The sequence below is a fragment of the Apium graveolens genome, chromosome 8 (assembly GCF_009905375.1).
Source record: "Apium graveolens cultivar Ventura chromosome 8, ASM990537v1, whole genome shotgun sequence".
NCBI classification, from domain to species: Eukaryota; Viridiplantae; Streptophyta; class Magnoliopsida; order Apiales; family Apiaceae; genus Apium; species Apium graveolens.
In genome coordinates this window covers 106,716,609-106,733,395 of record NC_133654.1, presented here as the reverse complement: position 1 = coordinate 106,733,395, position 16,787 = coordinate 106,716,609, and the positions used below count along the sequence as shown (strand labels likewise).

The 16,787-nt window shown below is 36.0% G+C and overlaps 1 non-coding gene across 1 annotated transcript; it reads left to right on the top strand.

Annotated features, from left to right (window-relative positions):
• Positions 1 to 4,839: 4,839 nt before the first annotated feature.
• On the top strand, positions 4,840 to 4,946 carry LOC141681322 (small nucleolar RNA R71). Its single transcript, XR_012558762.1, has one exon. It is a non-coding gene; the product is annotated as a small nucleolar RNA R71 (small nucleolar RNA).
• The last annotated feature ends 11,841 nt before the right edge of the window (positions 4,947 to 16,787 follow it).

Genomic DNA, 16,787 nt, shown 5'->3' with positions numbered 1-16,787 from the left:
CTATCTTATAACCCTTGAATTTAAATCATTTTAATAATGTTACCTTATACTCAATTCTTTCGGTATCTGGTGGATTTTCGGGAAAAATCAAAGTGTCCGGATCCGAATTCTAATGACCTTGACATACACTCATTTACTTTATGGAATACTAATACGATCTTAGAATTTTCATAACAGTATTCCTATATAACATGGTCTGATAATTTTCCTTAATCAGCATTGTCAGCAAAAGTTACTATTCATCCGGGTTTCAAAAATTTCCAAATATTGGGGTTATTACAGCCACATATACTCACATATCATATTTTAATACCAAATAATATCACACACACAATAATGCAACACTAGGCTCGGATGATCTCGATCCCAAACTTAAGTCACTTGGCCGCTAAACTAGACAAAGTTCCCAAATTTTGGCTTCCTTACTCACGGAGCCTTTACTTAACTATCCAAAACCTATTGACCCTCACTTGGGCCTTTTACTCTACTGGCTTTATACTATCTTGCAACCATAATGGTCAACCTAGATCTCACTCAAAAGTGCTATAAAACTATGTGATAAATGAAAGTGCTCACTGGAGTAAATTTCAGAATGACGTCTATGATTTCTTGAGTGCATTAGACACTCTTAAACTATAAGTTTACCTCCAAAACTTTTACACTAGACTCTTCTGACCATAAGACATCTCCCAAACTTGATGTGGCTCAAGGGCCTAGCTTGGGCCTCCTTGGGCCTAAGCTTAAAGTCCATGGTTCCCCTGTTTTTCTGGGCAGAAAACGCCCTGACTTGAACTAACTTGTGACACATGGTTCTAACTCATATATTATGAACTATGGCTGGAAAAACTCCTCTGACACTCCCTGTAACTAAGGCCCAACAGGGCCTAATAAGGACCTACCCATGACATGGTCAAAACTTCCTATTTCTAAGTTGCAACAAAACTGTCCCCTGCTGGACAAATTTTGTGATTTCACTTGTGCACCTAACCAAACGACTTAAAAACCTCAAACAAATACCTACAACCTTTTATATATTCCTAGTGCTACCTTCTGGTGGTTTGGGCCTCAAAGTGCACAACAAATGCTCATTCAAAACTTCCCCATAAATTAGTGCATCAAATCTGGAAAAATGAAAACACCAACTAATCCCTTTCCACCTTAACTCCCACTTAATAACCTAGCACCCAACTCTTTCCAAAGCAAACCTAGTGTCTTAATGTCCTAAAATAGTGCCTCAACAGAAAGGGAGATCATCCATGCCCAAAAATTAACAACATGCAACTAAAAAAATATGACATGCAACTCATGGAAAATACATAACAAGATTTCGGCTAGGCATAAAGTTTTAAATGCTTGCAAAATCGACTTGTACCTATTACTCATCCTTAATAATCATGAAATATAACTTTTTTTAACTATTAATAAGAAATTTATCATGGAAACAATCTATTTTAAGCACACATATTTCAAATTTATAGATTTTTAAACATAACAACATGATTTCGAAAAGAGTAGCATGCAAAACATGGTTGATCATCATTTTAATGTCTTAAAACTAGCATGCATGGCTAAACATAAATATATAATGAAATTTCAGTACCATGCAAAGGATTTTTAAAGCATGATATCTGCATAAAATACTTAGTAGCACATATACATAATATATCTCATAGAGAGCTCTTGAATTCACAAGAATCAAGAGTTTCTCTTTGGAGATCACATAAGAACTACACATGCATCCATGGAACTTCAACTTCCAAGTCACAAAACTCTTGGAAAGTATATAAGATGAATGTAGGTAGAAGATTTACACTTGGGAAGATGAAGAATGAATTGAAAAATGGAAGGGGGTGGGGAAATAGGTCTTCGGCCGAGAGCAATGGTGGGAGGGGAGGAGAGAAAATTTGTGGTGTGTTGGAGTGTGGAATGAGTGGAATGACTTCTCCCACTTTGATTTTTATTTTATGCTTTTTGGTTGACAAATAATGAGTGGAAGTGAAAACTTACAAAAATGTCCTTTAGCTAAAGTTAGGCCATTTTGCATGCAAGGCTAATGTAGTAATTTGGTAATAATCAAATGAGTTAGTGGGGTTGGAAAAGTCTTATTTGCCCTTTGAGAGAATAGAAGGGTGATTTGCATGCAAGGTCTCTTATGTAATTTGATAATTATAACAAATAAAATTTGTAAAGATTTATTTTTATAAAATAAAATACAAGTTCAAAAATTATAAAATTTTTACCATAAAATAACTTGGATTTTTAGAAATTTTATAAAATCACTTTTGAAATTTGTGAACAAAATAACTTTTAAAAGAAATTTTCTCCAAGGTTTAGAATATTTCTTATAAATCAAAAATAAAGGAAATAAATAAACTCTTGCTTTGAAAAATCATATACCACATAAAGCAAATTTAAAATGCATAAATTTTTCATTCACACAAGGTACAACCATTAAGTATATTCACTTACGGCTTTAATATCACTCAAAATCCACAGATAATATTACATAAAATGCCGGTCGTAACATCTGGAGCAATACAAATCTGATTATAGCCTGAATAGCCATCCAGAAGACAGTACTACTCATGCCCAGCCAATCTGTCAAACATCTGATCAATAAACGATAGAGGGAAGTGATCTTTTCTCATGGCCTTGTTCAGCTTCCTGTAATCCATGCAAACTCTCCACCCCGTGACTATTCGAGTAGGAATGAGCTCATTCTTCTCATTAGCAACAGCGGTGATACCTCCTTTCTTTGGTACACACTGAACTAGACTCATTCTTGCTCAACAGTTGGCTTGCTACCTTCGTCTAGCAGAATTTTATGCATACAATAAGAAGGGCTGACTCCCTTGATATCTACTATCGTCCATCCAATTGCCGATTTGGACTCTCTCAGAATTCTCAATAATTTTTCCTCATCACTACCTAAAAGGTCAGATGCAATAATAACAGGCAAAGTAGATGCATCACCCAAAAAAGCATACCTTAAATGTTCAGTCAATGGTTTAAGCTCAAGTGTAGGAGCTTCCTCAATAGATGGCTTGAGGCACTTTGGAGATTTGTTTAGCTCCTCCATTCCAAGAGATTCAAAAGGCATATCCAACTTCCTCTTCTAGGGAGAAGTATTCAGATATTGCAATTGCTCATCACCTTCATCATCTTCACTATCGAAATTCCCCAACAAGGCTTTTTTTAAGGTATCAGACCTTAGCAATTGATCAAGTTCTGAAGTAACCACAGAATCGACCAATTCCACCTTTAAGCACTCCTCATTTTCCATAGGGAACTTCATGGCATTGAACACATTAAAAGTTACATCCTGATCCATCACTCGCATGGTGAGCTCACCCTTCTGCACATCTATCAAGGTTCAGCTAGTAGCCAAAAAAGGTCTTCCTAAGATTATAGGAATCTTCTTATCCTCCTCGAAATCAAGATTTACAAAATCAGCCGAAAAGATGAGTTTATCCACCTTGACCAAAACATCTTCAATAATGCATCGTGGATATATAATAGAACGATCAGCCAGCTGCAGAGTCATATAAGTAGGCTTTGGATCAGGTAAGTCCAACTTCTTGAAGATTGACAAATGCATCAGATTGATGATGGCTGCCAAGTCACATAAGCTTTTGTCAAAAGACACTTTTCCAATGGTGCAAGGAATAGTGAAGCTTTCAGGATCTTTAAGCATCGAAGGCAACTTCTGTTGCAGCACCGCACTGAATTTCTCCATGAGGGCGACTGTCACTAAGTCATCAAGCTTTACCTTCCGAGAGAGTATACCTTTCATAAACTTCGCATAACTAGGCATCTATTCAAGAGCTTCAGCGAAATGTATGTTGATGTGAAGTTTCTTGAACACCTCCAGAACCTTCTCAAACTGCTTATCCAGCTTTTTCTTCTGCAGCCTCTTAGGGAAGGGAGGTGGAGGATAGGTCTGATTTCCCCTGTATTTCCCTCAGGAGGAGTGTTTTCAATAATAGTCTTCCTTGATTCCACTTCAGCTTCCTTCTGCACTTTTTCCTCAGCTACAGCTTCTTCATCCGGACCTTGAGAGTGTTCGGGATTTGCAACCTTCTCAGAACTTATTGTAATTACATTAACCTTCTCCTTAGGTTCCCTCTTTCTTGGTACTTTAGTGTCACTAGGAAGTGTACCAGGTTGACAATTCAGCAAGGCATTAGCAATTTGTCCAATTTGATTTTCCAAGGTCTTGATAGAAACCGCTTGGCTCTTGCACACGAGCCTCAACTCTTCCAATTCCAATTTTTCATTAGATTGTTGCAGCTAGAGTTGTTGCCTTGGTGCATATTGCGGTTGTTGAAAACCAGGGGGTTGTACTACTTTGCTGGATACTGCTGATAAGGCTGCTGAACCGCATTTTGAGTGTTACTCCAGCTAAAGTTAGGATGATTGCGGTTGTTAGGATGATATGTGGCTGGTACAGGTTGCTGCGACCTCTGAAAGTTGCTCATGAACTGAGCTGACTCACTAGAAATGACACACTGATCAGTCTAATGGGCACCAACATAAAGCTCACAGACACTAGTGATCTGATTAACTTCATAATTAGACAGAGAATCCACCTTCATCGTCAAAGCCTTAAGTTGAGCAGCTATAGCAGTAGCTGCATCCAACTCTAAAATTCCTGCTACCTTGACCTGAGTTAGTCTCTGAGTAGGATTCTGGTATTCATTAGCAGCCATTAGTTCAATTAATTTGTAAGCTTTATCGTAGCTTTTAGCCCACAAGGCTCCTCCTGATGCTACATCAAGCATGGTTCTAGAAGTAGCACCCAAACCATTATAAAAACAGTTAATGATCATCTAGCCAGGCATCCCATGATGAGGACACTTCCTAAGCATCTCCTTATATCGATCCCAAGCCTCGCATAAAGATTCTCCAGATTGCTGAGCAAATTGAGTAAGTGTGTTTCTAATTGCAGCAGTCTTCACCATAGGAAAGAATTTGGTTAAGAAATTCTGAGTAAGATCCTCCTATTTGGTGATACACCCTGGTGGTAAAGAATGTAACCAACACTTAGCTTTATCCCGCAGAGAGAATGGGAAAAGCCTCAACTTAATAGCATCTTCAAAAACTCCATTGAACTTGAAAGTGTCACAGATCTCGATAAAATCTCTGATGTGCATGTTGGGGTCTTCTGTCGGAGAACCCCCAAGCTGAACTGAGTTTTGTATCATCTGAATCGTACTCAACTTGATGTCAAAGGTATTAGACACGATGGCTGGTCGAACAATGCTCAACTGAATATAATTGATCTTAGGTTGAGACTAGTCTATAAAAGCCTTTGGATTCGCTTCTGGTTCTCTCATTGCAATAAGAGCATATTCTTCTTTCTCAACTAAGATCTCTTCTTCAACTTTCTCCTTGACTACAACTTCTTCCTCAGCTTGATCCAGTGTCCTCTTACGAGACCGAGAATGCGTGTGCATACACGCTCGCTAGAGTACCTGAATCACGACAAAGAATTAAGTAAGTAACAATGTCTGAGTCAATGAACTTTAACGACCAATGATGACAAACACATAAACTAAAAATTAACACCGATCCCCGGCAGCGGTGCCAAAAACTTGTCAGGGCTAGAACACGCACTAGGATTCACGCAAGTATACGCGATCGCAAGTAATATAAAATAAATTCTAGTTCATTCCCACAGGGATAGGTTTATGTTAATTTCAGTTAATGTATCTATGCAACACTAGTATGATTATTATCCAATGCTAAGACGAATAAAAAATTGAGATTGATTTTAACTAAGATGAATTAAGAGATTAGACTAAAGAACATCAACTAAGAGATTAAAAAGAGTTGAATAATATATGACACAAACATGGGATTCTAACTTCATTAAATGCTTCATTCAATAGCCTTTTCATTTTTAACCTTATCATGTAATGGTGATGAAACTAATCAGATAACACGAAACTGATAAACGCCAATTTTCATTGTACGAATACCATACTACCAGACATCCACAAAAGAGATAGAAGCTGAATAGACACCAAGTATATTGAGACCCTATATGTCTATAGAATTTGACAACATAACGGTTTAATGCACAAGTTATCTCTCGTGATTACATAGGGCAAGTAATATGGTTAAAATTACCTACGAATCATGCATAACAAATACATGAACCTGTGCTAGAATGGCAAGTTCTAAACCCTTAAATTCACTTTCGCTTCATTAAAGATTAACACACTATCTTATAAGTTCGTGACGCTCACAAGACGAATAAGCACAACCAAAACTAGGTTATCATACAATCACCACACTCTAAGGAATCGAAATGAATTAACTAAAGAAATCCATAATTAATCTGTTAGAACCCCATGATAACGATTAGCCCATAATTGGACTCATCATCAACGTAGGTTCCGATGAAAGCATGGTATAATAATGTAGTCTTTATACTTAATAAAACCAAGTATGAAACAAGAGTAAAGGTTCACGAATAAGAAAACTAGCATCCAAAGTTACAACTTAAAATAAAGAATCAAAAGAATAAACTAGATCTTATTCGTCTTGGTAGAAATGTGCTCTATGGTCTTCTTACGCCTTCTCCTTAGGCTCTGGTATGTCTTCTTATGAAAAATGTCCTTAAATTATGTTTTTATAGCAGCCCATGCAGAGTAGAAGTCTTCTGGATCAAAATCAGAATAGAAATAGAATTTTCTTTTCTCGACCTAGCGCAGGCGCGCTGATATTTTGCCTTCCTGGCACGGCCGCGCGCTTCTTCAGCGCAGGCGCGTCGTGCCTCTATAAAAACTTCCTGACTTCTTCCTTTCTTGATGATTTGAGTTGGTCTTTTCACGGGCTTTTATTCTGGACACCATCCTAACACCAAACTAGCACTAAAACCATGCTAATTTACCTGGTTACCAGGTAAATGCCTGAAATGCAAAAATAGTACAAAAACACGTTATAAACACTAACAACTTGAGTACAAAACACCAATTCAAAGATTTACGGAGCATAATAAAGTGTCATAAATGCCACTCAATACGCGTTATTATTTCATACATACAATTCTGAATTCTCAGCATACATCTATCATGAGCTGCATGTTGGTGGCGCCTGACTTATTTATTCAAAACACAAATCAAAAACAAAGCAAGTACACTGCTTCTTTTTGTTTTATGCAACAAAGAGATAAAGGTAGCAACTTGTTCTGCTTCTCGTCGCAGGTTGGGTATTGAATTGGAACAAAAATTGTTCACCGCAGGTTATTTTAATGAATGAGGCGCAGGTTGATTGTGTTTGAGCATCAAGTCGCAGGTTGTATTTCTCATGTCGCAAGTTAATCAAATAGGAAGGAAATTCAAAGCGCAGGTTGAGTAATTATTCTGAGTCTCCAGTTGATAGAATATTCTGGTCGCAAGTTGACTTATGCAAGCTGGAAATTCAAATTGTATGGACAAGAATCAGCCACGTGTCTCTCTTCTCTCTCCACCCTACCAATCGATATAATCAAATCACCAGCAATTGGATCTATATCTCCTCCATTTTTACAAAGTGCGAAGCTCTTGAAATTTTATCTCAGCACTCTTTAAAAGCTTCATTTTACAAGGGGAGGTCATGTCCAATTTGTTCCACACCATTTAAAGCCTTACAAACTTGTAGCACTCATTATTTAAAGCTCTCTTGATTGTATATAATATCATTTGATATGAGCTTTAAATTCTTAAAGTGATATATAGAACCCTAGATTGATAGTTATTGTTTTTGGTTCCCTCTATATTTGTTGTTTCCAATCATTTATATTCGAAGTTGTGAGCAACCCTTTACGGTTTAATTTCTTAATAACAAGAATTATTCTGTTAATCTCCTTGTGTTTGTTAATTTCATTTTCGAGTTTTATTTTCCGCTGCAATAAATTTTAGAAAATGAAGAACATACATTCACCCCCTCTGTATGTACCTTTTGGACCTATCAATTGGTATCAGAGCCTACTAATCGATATATCGATTAGATCCGTAAGACTAGTAAGTTCTGTGTTGGTTTTGGTTATGACGGAGTCTGGGAGTACTTTCGGTGTGTATAACTGATTGGGATTAATGTGTGGTCATAGTGTTTTTGATTGTTGTGGATTGGTTGATTGATTGGTATTGGTGGATTTTGACTGTTTGGGTTATCGTATTTTGAGACATTATATTGCAGAATTTTCGCAGATCGAAAAATATGAGTATTCGGACAGTTAATGGCATCAAGGTTCCTTCCTTCAGTAACGTCAGTGAAAACAGCTATAAATTGTGGAAGAAAAAGATCACTCTATTTATTTATGTGGTAAACTGTGATTACAAGGGAATTTTAGAGAGTGGTCCGTTTGTACCAAGAAAGGACATTTTTATAACTACAGATTCAGATAATAGAGTTCCTCAAGTGTTTATCCCAAAGGATCCGTCTGAATACACGTATAGGGATAAGGAATTAGTCTTTTTGGATGCAAGTCCCTGATCAATTTTGGTTGTCAATGGATTCCAACATGCGTCATCGGATTAAGGATTGTGTTAGTGCTAAACACATGTGGGAAACCATTGAAGTTATAATGGAGGGAACTGAAGACAAAAACAGATTAAATTTTCTGATGTCTGAGTACAAGGTGAAAGTATCAAACAGTTGTTTGGAAGGTACACCCAACTTCTGGATAAAATGAGTACACTTGGGAAGAAATACTCACAAAAACAGATAAACAAAAAGTTTATTCTTACCTTGCCCAGTCATTTGAAAAATAAAGTGTCTACCAAGACGTAAAGAATGGAGTAAAGACCATCTTTGGCATTTGGTACTTAGTGTCTCTAATACTTGAGTGTGGACTAGAAGAGTTGTTGAAAACAATTGAATAGACTCCGGTTTTCTATCACCAATGGAACCAAAGGAAGCAGTGAAGCTCTTGGAGATCCAGATTGAGTGATTGTTATGCAAGATGAACTCAATCAATTTGAAGATCAAATTTGTGAAGGCTTGTTCCCAGATTCAAGGACAGATCACAATCTTTAAATAGTGAAGATCTTTCCAAGAATGAAAAGAAGCCTGAAGCTGTTCTGAATATAATAGGGGTTGATCCAGATCCAGATTCTGGTACAAGTTCAAGATTTATTCCCCTCAAAGCAACAAATCTCATATTTGATTTAGAAACAACTCAGGAGGATCCAAACAAGTAATATTCCACAAATCTAAGTTAACAACATGGGAAAGTAAGTTTACATATCTATTTCATTATATATATATCCATGTTTGTAAACTTGTTTTGAAGCTAACTGATTACCATGTGGTACATGTTATATGCTAGTGGTAAGTAAGTTAAAAATTTTGATGCAATATATGAGTTGTTTGAATGTTTACATGTTATATGTTTACTTTGATGCAAATACTCATGATATTGATATTTATTTTAGCACACACACATCTCAATATTATTTGCACTCTGATTTAAGATCCTGTAATCTCTTTTGTTATTCTATCATAATTCTGATTTATAGGTTTAGTTTCTGTGCAACTAGCTTGAGTACTCTAATTATATGTTGTGTGATTGTATCTTGTTTCTGAGTGATTCTATATGATTTTTGAGCTTCAGACCCTAGGTAACTCTGACAACAGATTCCTTGGTCACTTTGATTCTCTTTTTATGCTAGAATAACTTTGTTTATATTGTGCTAGAATAAATATGCAGCATGACTAGTGATAGTTGTGATATAATTATGTTAAGAGTAGTTTTAATTGGTTTAGTCTTGTGATTGACTAATCAATTGGTGCATACTTATTGGATATACTCTTGACATAAATGATTGATTTTATGACTTATGTGTTGATCCTGTATGTAACTTTGATGATCTTGCTATGCTTATACAATGTTCTGGATATTAGATCCTGATATATTTCTTATACTATGATTACCTTATGCAAGTCTTATAAGTTTGAAACAATGTTCACCTCCTTTCCTCTATAGTGGTTATCTGAATTGGACTAACTTGAACTGTTTTGAGCTAATGAGATTTGACCAAGTAGTACTGTCAAAAGAATCAGAAAGCATGACCATCTGAGACATCCTTCATGAATCCATATTGTGGTAAGTAAAGGTAAAAGATCTCTTATTCTGAAATCACTCTATTCTTGATCATGAAATTCTCTGATATTGTACTTCGGATGTTTGTGATCTTCAACACCCTCAGTGGTTTTAGGAACTGACTAAGAGCCTATCAAACCTCATAGGTTCTAACCCAAGTCATTAGATATAAACACTTCTCGAACAATATTCCATTACCTTACTCTGATACATCCCCCAGATTTTGCTCTGATTCACTTAATTTTCTTGAGATATCAACTCAGTGATCAGACAAAATTACCATTTGGTTTTAGAGTTATGTTGAGAATGAGGGAGATAGTGCTAAGAAGCACCACATAAGGAAGGAAAGGTCAACCCTGCAGCTCTGTCTCTCACAAAGTAGTGGAGTATTTATAACGTGAGACATCTGTAAGCCCATTTATATTCTCTCAAAAGGATATAGAGTTGAAAAAGGCATATAAATAGTTACTAGGTGCATTCTCCCAACAGAATGTTATCTATTGAAAATTTGCCTGTCAGCCAAGGCATATGTATAAGAGTCACTACCCCTTGGTAAAAATGTTTCCAATGCACATGTGAGACTCACACACACAAGGAAGGTATTGACGCAACAATAATTGTCAAACCATATCAAGGTCAATGGCAATAGGTGGAAATCCTGGATCATGTTCTACTCTTTATCTCTGATCTTGAATGAGAACATATGATCCTAGTTGGTTACTTTAATAAGTTCTCACAGACTTCAGAAGAAATATTTGATCCTTAATGGCATATCTTTGATCATTGGTTATCTTCCCAGAATTCAAATCTGGAAATGATTTTGACTTTATTAAAATTGCAGCTCGTAAATAAGGACTCAGATATTATCTGACAAGTTTATGAGGTATAATTCTTCATGGAAGTTGAGGGATATCAGGAATTCTGCCACTTAAAAGAATCCTAATTTCCCCTCTCAGAAGAAACATTTCTGAATCTCTTTACTGAGAGTTTCCATCCTTGAAGGTGGAAGGAAACTTTTCTATGAAAAAGATTTTCTCGCAGGTATACTTGGATGTTTGGAGCTTTGAATGAGTGACACACTGTGAGACTGAGTGACAAACACTTGAGTGTAGAGTGAAGTGAAACACAATGCGAGATCACTAAACAGAAATCACACACATGCACTGTGAGGAATGGTTAACAAATAATCTCTTCACTTGGTTGGTTGATCCTAAGGTTTTACTCTGAATACATTTTGAAGGATTACTCAACTAAGGGGGAGAGATTATAAAGAGATTATGGACTGATAGTCTTTCTTTAACTAAGAAGAGGGATTTATAACTTTATTGTACTAAGGAAGGGATTCTTCATCTTAGGGGGAGAGATTATTCGGTGTTGGTTTTGGATTCCAAAATGTTTTTTATGTGCTTTATGGGAAAATATGAAGGTTGTTGACGATAGTGTTTGGAAGACGTATCTACCTGTAACTTTACATAAGGTAGAGAAGAATCTGCTCTCTGCTGAAGATGAATGTGTATAGAATATGCGGTAGATATAAGATAGTATTATTTCCAAGTCCAGGATTGAAAGTTGAAAGTTGATTGAAGATTTTTGGATAAGGTTAGTTGAGTTATCCTCCAAACTGTTGCTTCTCCGTTATTATTTCACCGTAAGGTGTAACAATCAAATAGGGGGAGATTGTTGAGCAAGATTGAAGTTATACGTATAACTCAACGATACTGGTTTAGATAACTCAACATAGAACAAGGACTTTGAAATAATCTATGTTCCACTAGGATCAGTACACATTGTTTATTGGGTATATGCATAAAAGGTTTTGTTAGCTGCAGTAAAGAAGACGTCGACAGTGATCCGTATGAAGTTCATTAATATGTTCAGGTATCGGAGGAATAAGGTTGGAGTCATTCGAAGCAGTTGTTAGAATCAGTGTGAAGACCTCGAGGATTCTTAGTGTAGTTGGTTATATTTGGTAGAAGACTTAACAGTGATTTATACGGGTATAATACGAAGGCCTGAGAGCGGAACTAGTCATCTGTGAACCAGACCCGTGCACAAGACGTTAGTGATCCGTGAAAGGAAACGGAGTATTATTTTTAGGAACACTGTTAAGTGGTTTTTTTACTCGAGGAGTCTGGAAATATATTAAGTCAATTGGGACACGCCTGAATTATCTGTCAAACTTAAAAGAAATGATCAAGTACAATTTATATACAGTCTTGGCAGCCTTTCTTTTGATAAATCACTTCTCGCGCGCGTGTAGGAAACGCGTGGGCAGTTATGCCTTTATTTTGTGTTTGTGACGCTCAACAGCCCTCATGGCGCATTGTTATCTCGTGCATACAATTCTGAATTCTTAGCATACATCTGTCATGAGTTGCATGTTGGTGGCGCCTGTCTTGTTTATTCAAAACACAAAGCAAGTACACTGCTTCTTTTTTTTGCAACAAAGAGATAAAAGCAGCAACTTGTTCTGCTTCTCGTCGCAGGTTGGGTAATGAATTGGAACAAACATTGTTCAGTGCAGGTTATTTGAATAAATGAGGTGCATGTTGATTGTGTTTGAGCATCAAGTTGCAGGTTGTATTTCTCATGTCGCAAGTTAATAAAATAGAAAGGAAATTCAAAGCGCAGGTTGAGTAATTATTCTGAGTCGCTAGTTGATAGAATATTTTGGCCGCAAGTTGATTTATGCAAGATGGAAATTCAAATTGTATGGACAAGAATCAGCCACGTGTCCCTCTTCTCTCTGTACCCTACCAATCTATATAATCAAATCAGCAGCAATTGGATCTATATCTCCTCCATTTTTACAAAGTGCGAAGCTCTTGAAGTTTTATCTCATCACTCTTTAAAAGGTTCATTTTACAAGGGGAGGTCATGTCCAATTTATTCCACACCATTTAAAGCCTTACAAACTTCTTGTTATTAAGAAATTAAACCGTAAAGGGTTTCTTACAACTCTGAATATAAATGATTCGAAGCAACAAATATAGAGAGAACCAAAAATAATAACTAACAATCTAGGGTTCTATCTATCACTCTAAGAATTTAAAGCTCTTATTTTCCGCTGCAATTAATTTTAGAAAATGAAGAACATACATTCACCCCCCCTCTATATGTACCTTTTGGACCTAACAGATTGGTTGTTGTTGTGATTGGCGTCGATTTAGTTTCGACGGGTCAGTCCGATAAATAAAGGAAATGCTGCCTGATTTTCGGAAAATTAATTTCGAAAATACGGGAATGTAACCTATAATTATCGAAGACGTCGAACGACGATATATAATTAGATTTTAAAAAACCTAATTACGTGTTGAGATAAAATATTTTATAAATAATCAATTACCCTACTATTTTCAAAACAACGAATATACGTAGTTTCCAAAAATAAGTACTGAACCGAATTTTGAGATGTGAACCTTAAAGGTTATGTGTATTTCAATAATACATATAAATATAAGTCGGGATATGAAATTGTATGGGTAGAAGTGATAGTGATATTCTGTTAAGCTTAAACGATTATCTGAATTAGGGTATTTCAACCCACTAGGTCCTAGTCGGAAGACCCGAGGATGGACATCAGACTAAGAATGGCCTAGTGATTAGTCGTCGAGCTCAGTAAGGTTCCAATCAAAGGACCTAAGCATTGGGATTGTATCCAGGATAAGTTAGTGGTTAGATGATAAAGCCGAACGTTCAAGTCAATCCAAAAGTCAACCAATAATAGTGGTTAAAGCTTATCAAGGCAAGTATTCCTAACTTTTCTCGTAATACACTGCAAATACTTCATTCATATTCTAAGTTCATAATAGTTAACTGTTTTATATTTCGTTACAATTACTCTTAATTATGCGAGTCCATTTCATTATAGTTCATATATTATCGATTGATCTCTTGAGCAAATACTTATTCTTCCGGGTTATTTGCGAACCCTGAATTGGGATGTTTTGAAATCAAAATAATTTGACATCAGAATACTCTACGGGCTGGATGGTTACTATGAGGGCCAGTGATGAGTTGGACCCTATGGGTCGGGGATGGACCGGTTCCTTGGGCCATAGTGTCTGGGTACCCGAATGGATCTATACAAGTAGGTATAGATCTACACTATATCCTGATTGATCAGCAGGGTATGAGTGTGAATGTTAATCTAGTGTCCAGTCTAATTCATTAATGATAGCCATTAACGGCATTCTCTCTCGAAAAGTTTGATGATTACAAAACCGAACAAAACCCTGATTCAGGAGATGAATCTAGGAATTGTTCGTCACTTCTGATTTATAATTAAAGGCTGGTAACGACCAATTTTTATTCGTTCAACTACCTCAAATAAATAAAAATGTTACAAATTATTTAAAAGATTTTTCCCGGAAATTTCCTTTAATATTGATACCTGGAAATTAGTTATATACTTGTTGGGCATTTTTGGCTCACTCTTACTTTGTAAATTCTTATTTCTTTCAGAAACAAATGAGAATAAAAGTGAATAGATTTTAATAGACAGCAGAAGTTAGAAAGATCTCCGCTGCAAGAGGACGAAGATATTAGAAAATAAAAATAAGACAAGGGAATTAGTACAAAGGTATTTGATCTTGTATTTTAGTTGTTGTGAATTATAGAAGGTTAGATTCTTGTTTCATACCATTACCTGTAAATGATCCGGAATTAAGGGGTCATTGTATAATATTTTACATTATGTAAAGATTGTTTAGTAACATTAAATCTTGACCCTAGATTTTGGGTTGTTACATCAATATTTCCAATCTGAATGACATTATAGATCCTGAAAATTATCTGTTCTTCCCAGAAGATATGCCTACACATGTGAGGCAACAGAAGCTGAAGGAGCTAGATGCTAAGAAAAAGTAGGAATTCTTTGATGATATCTGGAACCAGAAATGGAAGGATATTGACTATCTTATTTCAAAGAAATATGATGTCACTCATCTGGATGCCACTGAGAAAATCATTCAGAATTCTGATGTAATCAATCATCTGAAAGCATCTACTCTATTGGTCAGATCTTTGCATAGTGCTCAGGAAGCCACCACTTCTAAAATTAATCAAACCAAAGAATCTTTCATGGCTGTAAAGTTTACTACTCATCAGGAGATAGAAAAATAGATTGAACCAATTCTTGAAAGACAAACTGAGATTGAAGCAAATCAGGCTAGATTGGAAGCTAATCAAGCAAAAATGTGTCTGGAAAACTTGATGAGGTTCAAAATTCAATGGAGCTAATTCTTTCTCTGCGGCTTGGTGATAATGCTAAAAAAGGGGGAGAAGATTGCTAAATCTAAATGCAAACAGCTGACTTTGAAAGGTGTTGATGATACAAATCCTGATGGAGGAGATAAGGAGGGAAGAAAGGAGATTGTGAAAAGAAAAGGAGAAGATCTAGTTGGAACTAGTGGTTCATTAAAAGCTACTAGAACTCAATCTAGATAAGGTGGAGAAAGTAGGAAAAGTGAGAGAATAATCCAACATTCAAAGGAACTGACTGTGACTATAACAAATCAACAAGCTCTGAAAGTCACAATTGCTGATGATGACCAAGGTATTTTAGAGATAGAAGCTGGTATAGAAGCAAGTCAGTATCTTCAAATTTTGAAAGTAAAAGGCAGAAAGACAGCTCTATTCTACAAGGATCCAAAGATTCAAGCATTTGACTCTTAGGTAAGTAGAAGAATATTGGAGAAAGAAAATCCAGGAGTTGATCTTGAACAACTAAGGCGGATGGAGGAAGAGTTCAAGAACTCTATGAAGATAACAAATACTGATGTTGTTATCTCTTAAGATCCTTATAAAGATGATCCTTCCAACAGACCAATAAAAGGAATAGTCATAAGGGAGGTAAGTCATGTAGATGCTGAAAGATCAATCATGTCTCAAGAAATATTGACTACTGACAGGAGTTATAAGGGGAAAGAGAAGATAGGAGAAAAATCCAAGCCATCAAATCCTGAAGCTAAAGTTGTTGTTAAGAAGAAATCAGTATCTAAGGCATCTAAATCTCAATTACTGATAGATCCAGTTTATATAGTTACTTAAGATTTTGATACTGAAGAGAGAGAAGAAGAAGAAGAAGAAGAAGAAGAAGAAGAAGAAGAAGAAGAAGAAGAAGAAGAAGAAGAAAAAAAATTTAGTCAAGCTTAGAAAAGAAGAAAGATTCATGGAGCTGATTGGGCTGACAAACTGAAATTAACCTTTGACACTGCTCAAGTTAATAAAGAAGCAAATCTTGATGTTCAACCGATTACAACCTCCGATACTACTCAAGTTGTTGATTCTCTGAACCCAATTCAAGCTGAAATAACAAATCCTAATTCTGACAACATAAACTCTGATATGTCAAAGCTTACTTTTGAAGAAAAGAGGAAGTTTTTATAGGGAAGCAAAAAAGGCTGCACCTAGAAGAGATTCCTCTGAAACATTAAAGAAGATTTATATTAAAAGTTCTCATACTAGAAGACCTGGAATCATTAGTGGTCTAGAAAGATTAAATGTTAATCCGTCTGTTGGAGATGCTTTGATTCCAAGAAAGCATGCAAATCTGACAGAAATTGGAGATAATATGAAGCTTTATGACTTACAGAAGATCATATCAGTACAAATTTTTATTGATCTTGTAGGAGAGAAATTATTTTCTGGATTCTGGGAAAAGGTTAAGGTTAACACAAGAACAGATAAAAGACAA